Source organism: Pseudorca crassidens, chromosome 18, assembly GCF_039906515.1.
Source record: "Pseudorca crassidens isolate mPseCra1 chromosome 18, mPseCra1.hap1, whole genome shotgun sequence".
Classification (NCBI taxonomy): domain Eukaryota; kingdom Metazoa; phylum Chordata; class Mammalia; order Artiodactyla; family Delphinidae; genus Pseudorca; species Pseudorca crassidens.
This window is the reverse complement of record NC_090313.1, coordinates 79,018,409-79,033,585: the sequence shown is the minus strand read 5'-3', so window position 1 is coordinate 79,033,585 and position 15,177 is coordinate 79,018,409. Positions and strand designations below refer to the sequence as shown.

Sequence of the window (15,177 nt, the reverse complement as noted above, 5' to 3'; positions counted from 1 at the left end):
AAAGCTGCCAGTGTTATCCAGCTACACAGTTGTGGGCAGATGACAAAAGTCCTCCAGATCACAGCTGAGTCCAGTGAGAGGGCAAGATGTCACCAGGTCATCCCAGCGCTCCCTTCAGCTGTAAAGTTCCACGATTTCAAGGGATGTTTGCTAAAACATTAAGGATTTCACTGTTGGCACTACTGAGATAGGTGAGCGGAGGTGTGACCCACTCCAGGGAAACTACCAAAATCCCCTATGAGTTTACACACACACACACACAGGAGATGAGAACGTTATACTGGTGTGATTAGTGACGTCTGAGAACCTAAACAACGTCTTTAGTTCAGTCCATCCAGCGGGTTATTCCAGTTGTCCTACTATGAGCCCAATCATCAAATACCTACTTTGCTTCCATTTATCATAATTTGGCTACACAGTCAGCAGGAAGTACTGCTTTCTACATGCTCTTGCAACTTCATAGGCCCTTAAATAAGTATTTTACTTGGGTTACTATTTAACTACAAAACCATTCTTGTATCTTCGTGGGATTTGTTCTTAAAGGAACACTACACTCCTGGATATGCCTATTACGATAACTTAGGTCCAACCTCTTTTTGAAAAAAACACTCCCATTTTTGTCAATAATGAAAAGCCATAGAGAAATAGAATATAACATACAAAAACACTTAGCCGTGCTCCAGGAAAGGGTGGGGAACCAGTTTTAACAGCACATGTGCTGCCCAGGGTCAGGGCCTCCTGAGGACGGTCAGCGGCATGAACCTGCCCGTGGACACAGTGGGCCCGCCGCTGGGCTCAGGGAACAGGCTCTGCCGGGCCTCCCCAGCATGGCTGCCCCCCATGCTCTGGCAGGAACCCCCTGACCGCACCCTCACCAGCACATGCCTGCTTTTAGGGACGCCGACAGGTCCTCTAACACCTGGCTTGCACAAGTCATGCAATAAATAGGCACACACACAAAACCACAAAATCTCTAGGACAGTCTCTTCTGCCCCAGGAAACAAGGAAGGAGCCAGACCGTCCCTGCCAGGGACAGACGAGCCCTGGCGTTCTGAGTTCTGGGGGAACCAAGGAGCCCGTGGCAGAGAGCACAGCGGTGGGCGGTGCAGGCCCCTCAGAAGTCAGATTCCGGGGGGAGCTGGTCACCACCAGCCAGAGAGCCTGGCGACACGAGTGGGTAGAGGTCCGTGGTGGCCCAACACAAAGAACCTGACGCTGAGTTAGAGACAGGCGCGTTCAAAGCCTGAGCTGAGGATGCCAGACGAGGGTGGAGCTGGGGGTGGGCAGAGTTCAGAAGAAAAGGTCTCAGGCAGAGAAAGCCTGGGGACAACACAGCCTCACTGGATGGTCTGAACTGGGGCACGCGGTGTGACGGGTCCCAGGGCCAGCCTTCCTGCTCCCCCGCTGGGCAGGGCCCTGGCTCCTTTCAGGGCAGGATCGGAGGTCGGGACAAGGGTTCAGAAGGAAGGGCTTGCCAAGCTCCAAGCTCTGCACACTTCGTTCTGAACCGCACTGTGGGCTCTACAGGGTAGAGAGAAGACACCGGGAGAGGGCAGGCCCAAGAGCCTCCGGCCACTGTCCTCCGGGGCTGGGAGGGGAATCAAGGGGGGCTTAATGGGGAGCTGTGGCTCGCACTCTTGTTGGGAACTCTGTCGTCAGAGGCACAAGGTTTTCACGAAGGAAAGGATTCGGTTTCTGTCTCAGCCCACGATGCCGGATGACGAAGCAGGAGGTGGCAGTCCAGTGCGTGAGCAGCGGGACCCTGGGCCCAGGGGACGGGGGCGGGGGCTGCCCACCGCCTGGTACCTGCGGACACGAGACGGAGCCACGAAGGCCAGACCCGCGCCGCGAATGGGCGTCAGGACGCCGGGACATGGACCAGCCGGCAGAGCTCAGGCGCCAGCGGCTCCGCGTGATTCTGGAAGAAGAGATTCTTCATCGGCTACAAGCCCGCCTCGGCTCCTGAAATTCAGTGGCCTGAGTGTGTGGGGAGAGGCTTCCCGTGCAGACAAGGGCCACCGCCAACTTCTGCCATTCAGACGTCTCACCCACAGACAGCACACGGGCCTCCCCACCGAGCATCCTTCGTCACAGACCTTCGAGCTCCTTTCTGAGCTTTCAATGAGTAGCTGCTCTTCTCCTGTGTGTCCTGTAGCCTCTGCACGGCCTCCGTCCCACTTTGCTGGGGACCGTCAGCCCACAGGCATCAAAGGGAAGGGACGTCTAATGCAGAGTTCAGGGAGCTCTCCTCTCTGTGGTTGTTTTTAATGTTATCAAGTAAACGGGGCCATCTAGAAAGCTGTGGGCTCATTTGAGAAGGAAGACAGTCTTCTGCTACTTGTACACCCTTGAAAGATACAGTGAAATTTACAAACATGTTTAATTATGAAACATGGTACTGAAGACAAACTCCCAAGCTAGTTTTTATGTAATTTTCAGAAAAAGTTAGGGAGTTCCCTGGTGGCCTAGTGGTTAGGATTCCAGGCTTTCACTGTCGTAGCCCGGGTTCAATCCGTGGTTGGAGAACTCAGATCCCGCAAGCCTCACGCGGCCCAAAACAAAACCAAACAAACAGAAAAAACCCCAAAACAAAAAAAAATCTATTAAAAAGAAAAAAAAAAGCAAAGAAAAAGTTACAGTGTAACCTTGAAATGGACACACACTGGGGAGCTCCGCACACAGGCACATAGCTGCTATGCAGGCACCCTTCTGGCCGACTCCACCCCGTGGTTCGGAAACCCTTTAAACTGGGACTTCCCTGGTGGTCCAGTGGGTAAGACTCCGCACTCCCAGTGCAGGGGGCCTGGCTTCGATCCCTGGTCGGGGAACTAGATCCCATGCGCGTGCCGCGACTAAGACCCGGGGCAACCAAATAAATAAATAAATATTTTTTTAAAAACATGTTTGAAATCCTTTAAACTGTTTTCAGGGTTGAAATGGATGTTGACCCCAGTGTGAAAGCCCATCGACTAGGCCGGGACAAGGACGCTGGCTTTTACCCTGATCGAGGCAGGAAGCCACCTAGTGTTTGGAGCACGAGATCCGACTTCTGTTTTAAAAGGGTCCCCTGGCTGCGCTGTGGAGAGCACAGTCTAAGGGGGATGGGGGAGGTTAAGGGGCCGGCGTGACCGTGCAGACGCACCGACTGTCCAGGTCCCCACGGACTCCTGCTGGGTTCCCTGGCGGGCCCTCGCAGCCCACAGGGAGCTCAGCTCCTCTCGTGCTGCAGACCAGCCTTTGGGAGGGTCTCTTGAGTGGAGGCGCAGCCTCGTGGGCCCTGTTGGTGGGAGGACTCGGGACTGAGACAGAGAGGGAGCGGGAGCTGTGCACGAGTCTCCGAGTCTTGGAATCACCCTAAAATGTAGGTGCTTGTATTTTATCAAAATCAGGAGACTGGGACTTCCCTGCTGGTCCAGTGGCTGGACGCTGCTGGTCCAGACTCCGAGTTCCCAATGCGGGGGATCCGGGTTCAATCACTAGTCGGGGAACTAGATCCCGCATGCCGCAACTAAAGATCCCACACGCGGCAAGGAAGATCCCTCATGCCACAACTAAGACCCGGCGAAGTCAAATAAATAAATAAAATATTTTTTAAAAAACCAGGAGACTGAGGCTCAGAACGAGTAATCATTTCCCAAGTTCACACAGTCAGTGGTAAAGTCAGAACTCAAAACCCAAACAGTCAAAACAAGTCCAACATGACCAGTAATCAGAGGCTGCATTGTTTAAAATAAGGAACCATCTCACACTCATTAGAGGGACAAGTGTTTAAAATACCTGACACCACCAAGTGTCGGCTAGGACAGGGAAGACCGCCCTGCAGAGGCTGAGGACGAGATGCTGACCAGTAAACCACACAGAACACTGCGACAGCATCTGGTAAAGTCAGGGATGCTCGTATCCTGTGACCCACACACCCCACTTCCAGAGAAAGTCCCCACGTGTCACAAGAAGACACACAGGAGAACACCTGCTGCACTTCTGTCGAGAATGGAAAACTGGAAACGATCTAAACATCCATTAGTGGGATAACGGAGACGTAAGTGGCGGTGAAATGACAGCAATTACAATGAACGGGAGCCTCGTCCATCAACGTCGATAAACCTCAGAAACATGATGCAGACGGGAAAAGGAAGCTGCAAAATCACATTATACAGGGGTTTTAAAAACCTCGTAAAACAATACCGCAGACTGGCTACAGAACGCGCCTGAAGCAACGGCACCGAACACAAATGGGGAAGAGGAGCCCAGCACGGAGGCACAGAGGAGCTGCTCCATGTGACACAGCGTTTCTCCCAAAGGTCTCTGGAACAAGGTGGGAAAATGTTACATCATTCTCTCTACTTCTATAAACGTTTGACTGATGAAAAATCCTCATCAGTCATCACAAGCATGTCTGACAGGAAGGCCAGCCCCAGTGCTGCCTGCCCACGCGCGGCCTGTGCCCCTTGTCCACAATCCCGCCTGCTCATCCTGAAGTTCTCGGGGCCGGAAGCTGCGTCCTGCTCACGTCTGTGTCCACGGCTTGGCAGACAGGAACTGCTTGGGCGCTCGGAAAGCGATGAACGGACGCTCGGAAAGCGATGAACGGACGTGCAAAAGCCCAGCCCTTCCTGCCCTGGCGGCCCCATCTCGTGAGCGCACAGGGGACGGGAAGAGCGCCGTCCCTGCGTGGTCTCCGCCCTGGAGGCTCTAGAGGCGCCGAATCCCACCCCCCTCCGCACCTGCTCCTGCCTCAAACAGCCCCTCCTGTGGCCCAGCGGGTCCCGTCAGGCAGTGAAAGAGTGACCCACTGGCTGTCGCTTACGGGTGACAACATTCAAACAACCTGGGTGCCCCAGAATAGACCGAGGTCTATCATCAATTCACTGGAACGCGACACTTCGTTTTTTTAGACAGTGTGTCGGAGAATAAAATGACACGGGCAATGCTTGCGATATACTGTAAAGTAAAACAAGCCAAGCACAAAAAGTGGGTCCCAAACACACACGGGGCTTCGGCTCATACCTGGTGCGTCAGCGGCCAAATCGCTCTCATCATTTTCCATCCGTGCTCTGACGCGGCAGTCACAGCGGAGAAGGGACCTCAGCACGTTTTGGAATAGAGAAGCCAGAGGGAGGGGGTGAAACGCCCAGGAGCAAGCTGTGAGCCCACCGGGCAGGAGAGGATGAGGACCCAGGGTCCCACCCGGCCCGGCCCTCCCCTGGGGACACTGAACCCGAAGCTCCGACCAGAGACTGCAGCCCAGCGAGGGGCCGACGGGCAGCACAGCAGTGAGGCAGAGGGTCAAGGGAGCCACGACACCTCACAGAGCTGAGGGTCTCCCCTCCTCCGGAGAAGCCAAGCCCGGCCTCCAGCGCAGCCCCTGCCATCAGCGCTGTGGCCGTCACTCCCAGGTACGAACAGCCTCCAACTCAAGCCAAAGCAAACAAACCCAACAGCACACACGATATGACCTCATTCTGTAAATTAAAAAAAATCACACCAGATACCGACATGTTCGCGGTGGCGCCTCAGAGCGATGGGGGCCCGGTGATCTTCCAGAAACGCAGCCAAGTAACCGCCAGGTTCCCTGGTGTTGGGACCCACGACCCCCCCTCACTTCCTCTCACCTCTTCTTTGGCTGCTGTTTAAAAATATCTGCTTCCTTCTCTCGGCTCTATCGAGACGGGCTTCTAGAGACCGTGCGTGGGTGTCAGCTCCGGCTGCGGGTCAGAACCCGTGTCCTCTCCACCCTCCACGGACACGTGTGACACCACTGCGGGGATGCTCCTCGTTACAAGGAGGCTTGTTTTCTCCAGCTGGTCACGTGCCCACAGGCAGCAGACTAAACACCAGACAATAAACACACAAGTGCTCGGAGGTGCATGAGTTTTCCCTGAGAAAACAGCTATTTTGACACACCTCGGGACAGGTTCGTACAATGGGAGGCTCTGCCCTCGGCCAGGAATTTCAAACATCTGGGCCGCTGCAGAGTTAAGAGTTCCAAAGACGACAAGCTTCATCAATACCTGCCGGAACTCCACTAGGAAATCTTCCAGCCAAACTTTCTACCTAGCTGTGGTCCCACTTTAAAACGATGCTCTTAGAAAATGCCATTAGCACCCCTTTCGGAGAGTCGCACGTACAGGCTGTTGGCAGATTTGTAAAGAAATGAGCAGCAGGAAGGCCTGTGGAGTGAATGTGTAGACAGAGGACCCTGCATCTAAGCCCCGTCCTATCCGCCACAATCACCCCAAGAAATGAGTGCCGCCAGCCATGTGTCAGAGATGCAAAAACCGAGAGTAAGATGGATTAGCAACTTACCCTAAGCCACAGTGATAGCAAGGACCAGGTAGAAGGAGAGGCGCTCAAAGCACTTGTAGCGGGGCTTCCCTGGTGGCGCAGTGGTTAAGAATCCACCTGCCAATGCAGGGGACACGGGTTCGAGCCCTGGTCCGGGAAGATCCCACATGCCGCGGAGCAACTAAGCCCGTGCGCCACAACTACTGAGCCTGCGCTCTAGCGCCAGAGAGCCACAACTACTGAGCATGTGTGCCACAACTACTGAAGCCCGCGCGCCTAGAGCCCGTGCTCCGCAACAAGAGAAGCCACTGCAATGAGAAGCCCACGCATCGCAATGAAGAGTAGACCCCCCACCCCCCCACCCCCGTGAACGAAGACCCAACTCGGACTAAACAAATAAATAAACACACACACACACACAAAAGACTGAAGGTGCTTATCTATCAAAATATTGATGTTAAAAACGTAATCTTATCAGTGGCTGCCTTTCAGAGGTAAGATTTTCAGTTGCTTTCATTTTCATCTACAATGTCTAGAACGTTCTATAACGAACATAAATTACGATTTTGAAAACAATACACCTATAGTAGTCATGAAATTATGAGTTGCCCTTTCCAAGCTGGTTGACATTTCTAGTGCACGAGGTCTGGGCAGGGAGTGAGCGAGGGTTCGACTGCTTTCGCTGGCACAACTGACCACTGCCCGACAGAAAGCTAACACGGGCCACAGAGGGACTTTCATTTTCTTGTAGCCACATTTAAGAAGAAAAAGGTAAAAGTGGAATTAGTGTTAATACGTTATTTACCCCCATATATCTCTTTCAAGTGCAATCAATATTAAAGGTACAGAGATATCTTACATTCTCTTTTTTGCACGAAGTCCTCCAAATAAGGCATGTATCAGGCTCAGCGCAGACTTCAACTCAGACGAGCCGCCAGGGTCAGCGCAGGCGCCCCCCACGGGCCGTAAGGGCCTGGGAGCCTCCGCCCGGCCCACAGAGCGCCCACTGCAGAACCCGGAAGGCTGCGGCTGCCCACTGACTGGCCGTCTCATTCTGTTTTGCTTTTTGATTCATGGATTTTTATTTATTTAACAGGTTATTATCAGCTACGTCAGTATTCCTTTACGTCTAAGCTACTATTTACTACTCCCAGTGAGTTCTGCACCGTTCTTGAACTAGAATTCAAGTACACTGACGGAGAAGTTTGTTGGTGTCCCGGGGCCAGCACGGGAGCACCTGCGGAACACCATGCAAGGCATCCTCAGAGGGAAGGCGCCCAAGCTGGTGGCAACTTCTTGTTCTGCAAGTGCCTTTCAGCAGGGCCATTCGGGTGTTCAGCTCTGTCCGTGACGGGGCGCACAGCACCCTGAAACCCTGTCTGGTTTTTACTGGCTCGGGATCAAAACTACTGACCTACCCAATCCGGGCCTCGACTGTCCCCATCAGCATCTAGAATCACTACATGTGAGTGGCCGGCTGATTCACGGAGGGCGGGGCCTCCCACCCTCAGCACGGAGGAAGGACCCCCGCACGATGCTCCAGGCTGGAGGGACGGGGAGCTGCGTGTCCTGCATCCCACCGGTCCTTGTCTGCCGCTCCATCGACCACGGGAGAGCCAGGTTTTAGCTCCCGCGTGGCACCCCTCACCCCATAGAGCCTGAAGCTTTGTCTTCAGGTGTGTTCTCCCTGGTACATCATCCGGACGTACTGGCCCTTTTATTATTGTGTCCCTCTGTCTCAAGCAACACTCACCCTGAAGGGGACTGTCTGATTTCAACGTCGCCACCGCATCTACTTGATGTTTACGGTTTGCAGGGCAGACGTTTCCCCCCGACTTTGGCTTTCAGTCTCTTTGTGTCCTTGTCCTTGTAACAGGTGTGCCTTGTAGACGGGACAGAGGTGGATCTTGCTTTTTTATTCAGTGTGACAGTCTCTGCCTTTTGATTGGGGTGCTTAATCGCTTTACGCGGCGAGTGTAATGATCGCTATGGCTTTATTTAGGTCTGCATTCCTACTGACGCATCTGGCTTTCACTCCGCCACTCCTCCCTCCCCGGCTCCTTCCACGTTAATCAAATGCTGCTTTAGTCGTTCGCTTTAATTCTTCACTGACTCTGTAGCTCTGTCTCCTCCAACTGTATTTTAGTGATGGCTCTAAAGGCTGCAACATGCATTTTTAACTTACCACCACCTACTTAAATGTTGATTTCTAATTGTGTCAGGAAAAAGATAGGACCCTTGCTACAGCTGACCCGGAGCAATGGGGGTTGGATAGGGGTTTCAACTGCCCACACAGCTGAGAACCCGTGTACAGCTGTACAGTCGGCCGTCCGCACTCATGGTTCCACGTCCGCGGATTCAACCTACCACAGAGTGCGTGGGACACGTTTGCTGAAGAAAATCTGTGGATAAGTGGCCCCGTGAAGTTCAAACCCAAGTCGTTCAAGGGTCAGTGGCATCTCCACTTAGGCCCCACCCCCCGGTGCGTGAGCCGCGACAAAGCGAAGCCCCGTTTTATTGAGATCTGACTGTACCTGAAAGTTTTCACCAAATTTGGGAAGTTTTCAGCCATTACTGCTTCAGATGTTTTTCTGTCCCTTCCTCCTTCAGGGATTCCAGTTCACACACGTCACACATCCTGGACCCCTCGGTATTGTGCCACAGGCCTCTGAGATTCCGTTTACTTCTCTTCAATCTTTTCTATGTTTTTTGCTTGTGTGATGTCCGCTGATCCATATTTAATTTCACTGATTCCTTCTACTGTCGTGGGTTCTCAGCTAATTCACCTGCGAAACGTGCCAGGTGGGCCAGCAAATCCCTAAGACCCCGTGTAAGCCACCACGGTTGCCTGGGGGGTCCTGATGGAAACGGGGATTCAGGGAAGGGAGAACGCGGCTCGTGCGGGAACCCACTGCCCAAGGAGGCCACACGATGGACCACGGAAGAAGCGGGCCTTGGCGGGGTGGGATGCAGCTGGGCTGCCGGGGAGGCCCCAGCGGGAGGACGGACAGTGCGTGGGGGCAGTTACTCGGCCTGGAGGCCGCCGGCGTGTAAGGAGGGGGATACGGCCGGGGCAGGCGGGTGTGCCTGGCAACGAGAGAAAGGACGGGGTCGGATGAGGAAGTGCCGCGGCTCCCAAGGGGGTGGCTGCGGCCGCGTTTCAGGAAAAGGCCGCCAGGAGGAATGGGGGTCGGGGGACTTCTCAGGAGAATCTAGGGTAGGGCAGGGTGTTAGCACGGAAAAGACAGAGATGTGAAAGCTACTTAGGAGTAAAAAATCGCAGGCATCGGGGAAAGTATTCATTAAACAATGACTGAAGGAGAGGCTCTGGTCAGGGACGAGTCCAAGACAGATCTCATTCATTGCTGGTAGGATTGAAAGCGTAAGTGCAATTTAAGCACTTTTCAAGAAATGTGGCGATTCAAATAAAAACTATAAAAAGGTTCTTATCACTTGTCCTAGTAATTCCATTTCTAAAATTTATTCCCAGGAAATCAGTGAAATCCGTTATGATTCCCGCAGAAGGCTGTTCATCGCCGGCACTGAGCTGCTCATGAGGAGGCCGCGAGCCCCGCGTGGTCTGATGCCACGTCAGCCCGGGCACGAGCCCGAAACTCTGCCCCTCGCGGTGGCCAGGCCTCGCTGCAGCCCACCAGTACCTCCTGCTTCCCTCTCCCCTGCCTGGTCACTGGAGCTCCTAACACTTCCGACTTGCTGCTGTCCAACTCAAATAGATTTTTGCTCAAATAAACTCTTAAAATGTTTAATATGCCTCGGTTTACCTTTTAACACCAGCTGTTTACAATAAATTACAGAACATCTGTTTGAACAATGGAATATAACACAGATGTTACAGACAAAAACGTTTATGATGAAATCTTTATCCCTTCACTTCTGAGGGTTTGCACAGTTTCAGGGCCTAGAGGATGGTGATCTCAGAACAAAGCCACCGCTTCACAGGTCTGCAACCTGAAGGGAGAGACGGTTACTGAACGAAATACACACCTACACACATAGAAACAAATTCTGATAATCGCCACGGAGGGAACTTCCACGGTAATGAAAGAACGAAAACAGGGGGTTCCAATTTAGACTGGGGATCAGAAAAGGCTTTTCTGAATCCATGACACTAAGACAAGCCTCCAAAGAGAGAGGGCATCACCCAGGCAAGGCGGGGCTGGAGTTGGGAAGCCTGAGAAGAGGCCACACAGCCGGCGGGGCCAGGGTGCCGACCGCGGGAAAGGGCGGGACCTGAGGCCAAGAACTCGTCCCCGGCACAGTGGGAAGGTTTCCGGAGGGAAAGGACAGGCTCCTTCCTTTCCAGAGTGACCGCTCGGAGGGTTCTGTGCAGGGAACAGATGGGGAGAGGAGCCCTGCGGTCCCGGGCCTGGCGGGAGAGCTGAGCGGGAAGGCGAGCAGGGAGAGAGTCAGCGCGTATATATCTGCAACAGAAGAACTGGGATCATATTGTACGTGCTGTTTTGTGACCAGCGTTTTTCCACCTGTCACCCTGGGCACATCGCTCCTTGATAACTTCCCTTAATTTCCTTTAACTAGAAAAAAAATTTGGCCACTTTTATACCAAAATGTTCAGAGTGGCCATATGTGGGCTGATACAATTGCAGGCAATTTTCATTTTCTCTTTATACTTTTCTGTATTTTCTGAAAGTATGCAATGAACACACGCTACTTTAATGACCTGGGGAAGCCTGGGGAAGGTACGACACAAAGGTATGATTTGCTAGTGTCTTGTCTAAATCCTATTTAGAAAGGTATAGTTTATCTTTTGGCAGGGCTGAAATTAATTTGAAAATCAAAAAAAAAAGAAAAGAAAAAACAGAGGGGGAAAAGGCAAAGGCTGCTACACCCACAGTCATTGTTAAGACAGTTTCCTGTTACAGGACTGACATTCCTCAACTCAAGTGTTTCTTTTTTCCTCCTGCTCTTATTAATATTTCAGGGCAGTGACAACCCTGAACACTAGTCCCCTTTCCAGAGGAAGAGGAGGAAACATACGAGTCACCTGAATCCCTGCATCTCCCTCATTAGCAAAACCCCGGCCTTCGAGTGAGACCACCGAGGCCACCTGTCACCAGGATGAAGCGATGGCAGCCTCGCATCAGCGCCCCTCAGGGTCACCCCCTGGCCCTCTCCTGATAACGGCCAGTGAGGCAGAGCTGTGCTTCTGTCTGTTCTAGTGCCTGAGACTTGAGGGACAGTTTAGTGGACCAGCGCCCGGAATCCTCTCTGCAAAGCTTGCGTTTCCCACCATCACTGCTCCTGCCGAATGAGGGGCACAGCCCCATGGCCACGCGGGGCCTCCAGGGCAACGGGGCACACTCGCGGGGCACACTCGCGGGTCCAGCGCCGAGAGGGGCGGCCGACCACGGGCCTACGAGTTAGAAACAACGGACCCCGGGACTCTCCTGTAGGTCCAGTGGTTAAGACTGTGCGCTTCCAGTGCAGGGGACAGGGGTTCGATCCCCGGTCAGGGGATCATGCACATGCCGTGCAGTGCAGCCAAAAAGAAAAAAAGAAGAAACAACGGAGCCTGGCGGTCTGACCAGGGTTGGCTCAAACCCGGAGGCAAGAACCAGGGTTCCTGCAGGAGGTGAGCTGATCCAGACAGGGATGAGGGAAGATGGCATCACCGCCGACACAGTGTGACACGTCCACAGAGCTCCGGTGTGAGCTTGTCCAGGGGAAGGGGGGCTGGGCAAGCGTGGCCGGGGGGAGGAGGGGGGCGAGAGGAGGGGACCAAGTCGCTGAGGAGGAAGCCCCTCCGCGGGCACCGCTGTCCTCCCTCCGCTCAAGCGTGTGTGACAGGCACGTGCGACCACGCTTGCCGGGGCGGGGGGAGCCTGAGTCACTGGGGTCGCAACTGGAGCCCTCTCTGACCGCTGCCACGCGGTCTCAGAACGGCGCGGGGACACACGGTCGCAGCCACCACCAGGTCCTGTCCTTCCACTGTGACAGCAGCACGCCCAGCGCCGCAGCCTCTGCAAAAGGACCTGGGTCAAGGAGCACCTGTGTGGTGGGCTGGGAAACGTGATTCCTCGGCACTTTTTGGCTTGAGGATGCCAAGAATTGTCTCCCTTTTCCTCCTGACCAAGTCACCCCACTCTACTTGGTGCTGTGCTCGGGTCCCTGACCACTGGCTTTCTTCCTCAGGCCGAATTGGGCATAAGAAATCGATTTTTACATTTGTTTACATTTCTTCCTACCTGCATTTAGTTAAAGATTTTACTCACTTAAACACATACAATAAAGTGAGGAAAACTGGATTAAGTCAGGATTAGGAAAATTATACCAACAGAGAAATTCGGGACCAGGGGAACATAGCCGCGCCTGGACTCCGCACCGCCCATGGCAGAGCAAGGAGGGAGGCGGGCAGGGTCAGGACACAGGTCAGCCACTGGGAAAAAGCACGAACAAGTCCCAGGACCCCCGTCTGAAAGAAATTCCTCACCTAAGTCCCCCTCTGGGGACACACCGTGATGGAACACTCAGCTGCTCTAAGGGCCCAGGAGCCATGGGCATCCTTGCTCTCCCAAGGCCCCAGCACAGCCTGTGAGGGGCCCCAAGGGCGCCCTCCCTGCGCTAACCCGCCACAATGCAGCAGGCGAATACAGATCAGTGCTTCCGAGAAGCAGCGATGTCACACATATGAACATCGCGGCAACGCTGAATCAGCCGTTTCTAAAACTGTCTCAGGAAGAAAAAGAGGGAACACCTGGTAATACGGTCGTTTGGAACCATAAAGATTAAAAGAAAAAGTGAAACTAAATTTTATAAGAAAGATAAAGTAAGAGCTAAATTTAAGTCATCACTTGTGCTAATAAGAGACTACAAAACAGGATGCTCATAATCAAAAACATATCTTTCCAATTCCTTAAATCTATATTTAAAGAACAGCTCCTTCCTTAAGAAATATTAACCTATTGGCCTCTTTGTCTGCCCTATAGAAATTGTCGTAAGTCTTTAATGATTTATGTGCAAAAGACTTGTGAACATTACACCGTTTGACATATACATTATACCATTACACAGTGAACAGTCTTTTACGTTTTCCCAGAAACTGAATCAGAGTCCCAATAAAATGGGGGAAAAAATGTGTGTGCACATGCAGTAGATAAAACACTGCATATCAAAGTGTGTCATCACCAACAAGGACCTGTAAGACCTTGGGAAAACTGGGAGTTTACTGCCATTCTTATAAATATAGGGCTAAAATGGCATTTAAACTCAAAATATAAGGAAACAAAACTGAACCTAGATTAAAAGGCAATACAACAGGAGGCAAGGGGAAAAGCTGCACAGACAGGGATTCTCTGTACCTGCTACACGGGAATTCTAATCACCTGCTTTATCCAAGACACACAACTCCAGAGGTACTGCTGAGCTTTTCCTCACATTATTTGGGTTCACATAATGACTTTCCAACCAGAATTCTCTGAAAGCAAACGTACCCTCTAACCAGGCCAGAAAAAGTCTGAGTTGGAGGGTCAGACCGAAGGCAGAGTTGTCTTAAGCCACAAAGTAACACTATGCACCAACCTGACGGATTATTTCAGGAGCATCAAAAGGGTAAAGAGTCCTTTCTGCCAGCAATTAACATAAATTAAACGCTGATGGGAACTTATGGGTGTCCCGACCCTTAATTTTACCATATTGGTGTTTTACCATAAACGGCACCAGCTTCGTTATTTCGTGCACTGTAGTCATCACGAATGGATTTTACCACAAGGAGATCCCACCTGGATTCTGGATGTTTACCCGATTTGTTTGTTTTTATCACAACTGCGAGAACAGCGGCTCTGATGACCTCTTGTTTGCAAGGATTTACACAAGGCTTTCAGCTTTGTTATTGGGCTGAGTACCTGCAGTTCTCACCCACTACTTCCCCAGGATGGCTCCAGCCTACCTTCAAAAGCATCAAGTTCTGCTGGTCAGGGGACAGCTTCATATTTTCACAGAGAGAAAGGCCGTGGCTGTGCTGTCAGCTCGCACTGTTAACCCTCTGCACCCACCACTCACAGCCTGGGCTTCACGAAAGCAGCTCGTTACCCAGGTCAATCCCGGCACATCCCGAAGGGTCAAGGAAGCCCCACAAAACAGCGCCACTAGTTTCCCAAACAGATCATCTAAGAAATCTAACCTCTCCGGTAAGAAACTATAAGAGGGCTGAGGTAGCTTTTGGAAATAAAAGAGGGTGTTGTTTCTCTTTCCTCCCAGTTCCCATGACTGTGAGGCCAGGAGTACGTAGTTACGCTGTTTCTAAGAAACTAGAAGTGCTCAAGCCATCCTGATGCGCTCTGCGCGTGAAATCCTACTCAGTTTGCAGGGCGGCAGACGTGCCTGGTCTACTTCCACGTTCATGCAGCTCTGACTTTCACACGACAGGTGATGACACAGCACCTGCTTTCAGAAGCCGTTTCATAAGACAGCTGCATTTTTACTAGTTACATGTCACGGACACGTTTTTACCTGGTTGGACACGAGCTCCATGTTATACGGTCCTGCTCCTCGGTTCGGGCTTTACTCAGCCACGTGAAGAGCACAGGATCGTACGCACGGTCCCCGTGTGTGTTTCTGTGTAACTGATGTCTCCTCCATTAACTGGCCTTTATTCTTAAGCAGTGAGAAGTCAGGCTGTGTTGCCACCATTCTGATGATTTCTCAAGCTTTTTATTTTCTAGTCTTTCTCATTCCCTTAATATAGTTACGTCTCCTCTAATAGCATAGATGCTATCTTTTAAAACAGGAGAAAACAGAGGCAAAGAGCCGACTCATGTTAACCAACCTTCCCCTTAGCTGAGTTAAAAAATGCACACACCAAACACAAGTTCAAGGAAGCCAGTCTCTTCCCCACGACAGCTCACGATAAGCCAA

At 52.2% G+C, this 15,177-nt stretch overlaps 1 protein-coding gene across 5 annotated transcripts in view; it reads right to left on the bottom strand.

Moving 5' to 3' along the window:
- LATS2 (large tumor suppressor kinase 2) overlaps nt 1–15,177 on the bottom strand; it is a 46,837-nt gene that overhangs the window by 16,062 nt on the left and 15,598 nt on the right. The window contains exon 1 of one of the 5 annotated variants that reach the window (XM_067713759.1): nt 5,613–6,314. The exons of the other annotated variants lie outside the window; for them this stretch is intronic. The gene's annotated coding sequence lies outside the window, so the exon portion shown is untranslated. Of the gene's footprint in view, nt 1–5,612; nt 6,315–15,177 lie in introns of those variants that run through there. 5 annotated transcript variants of the gene reach the window in all.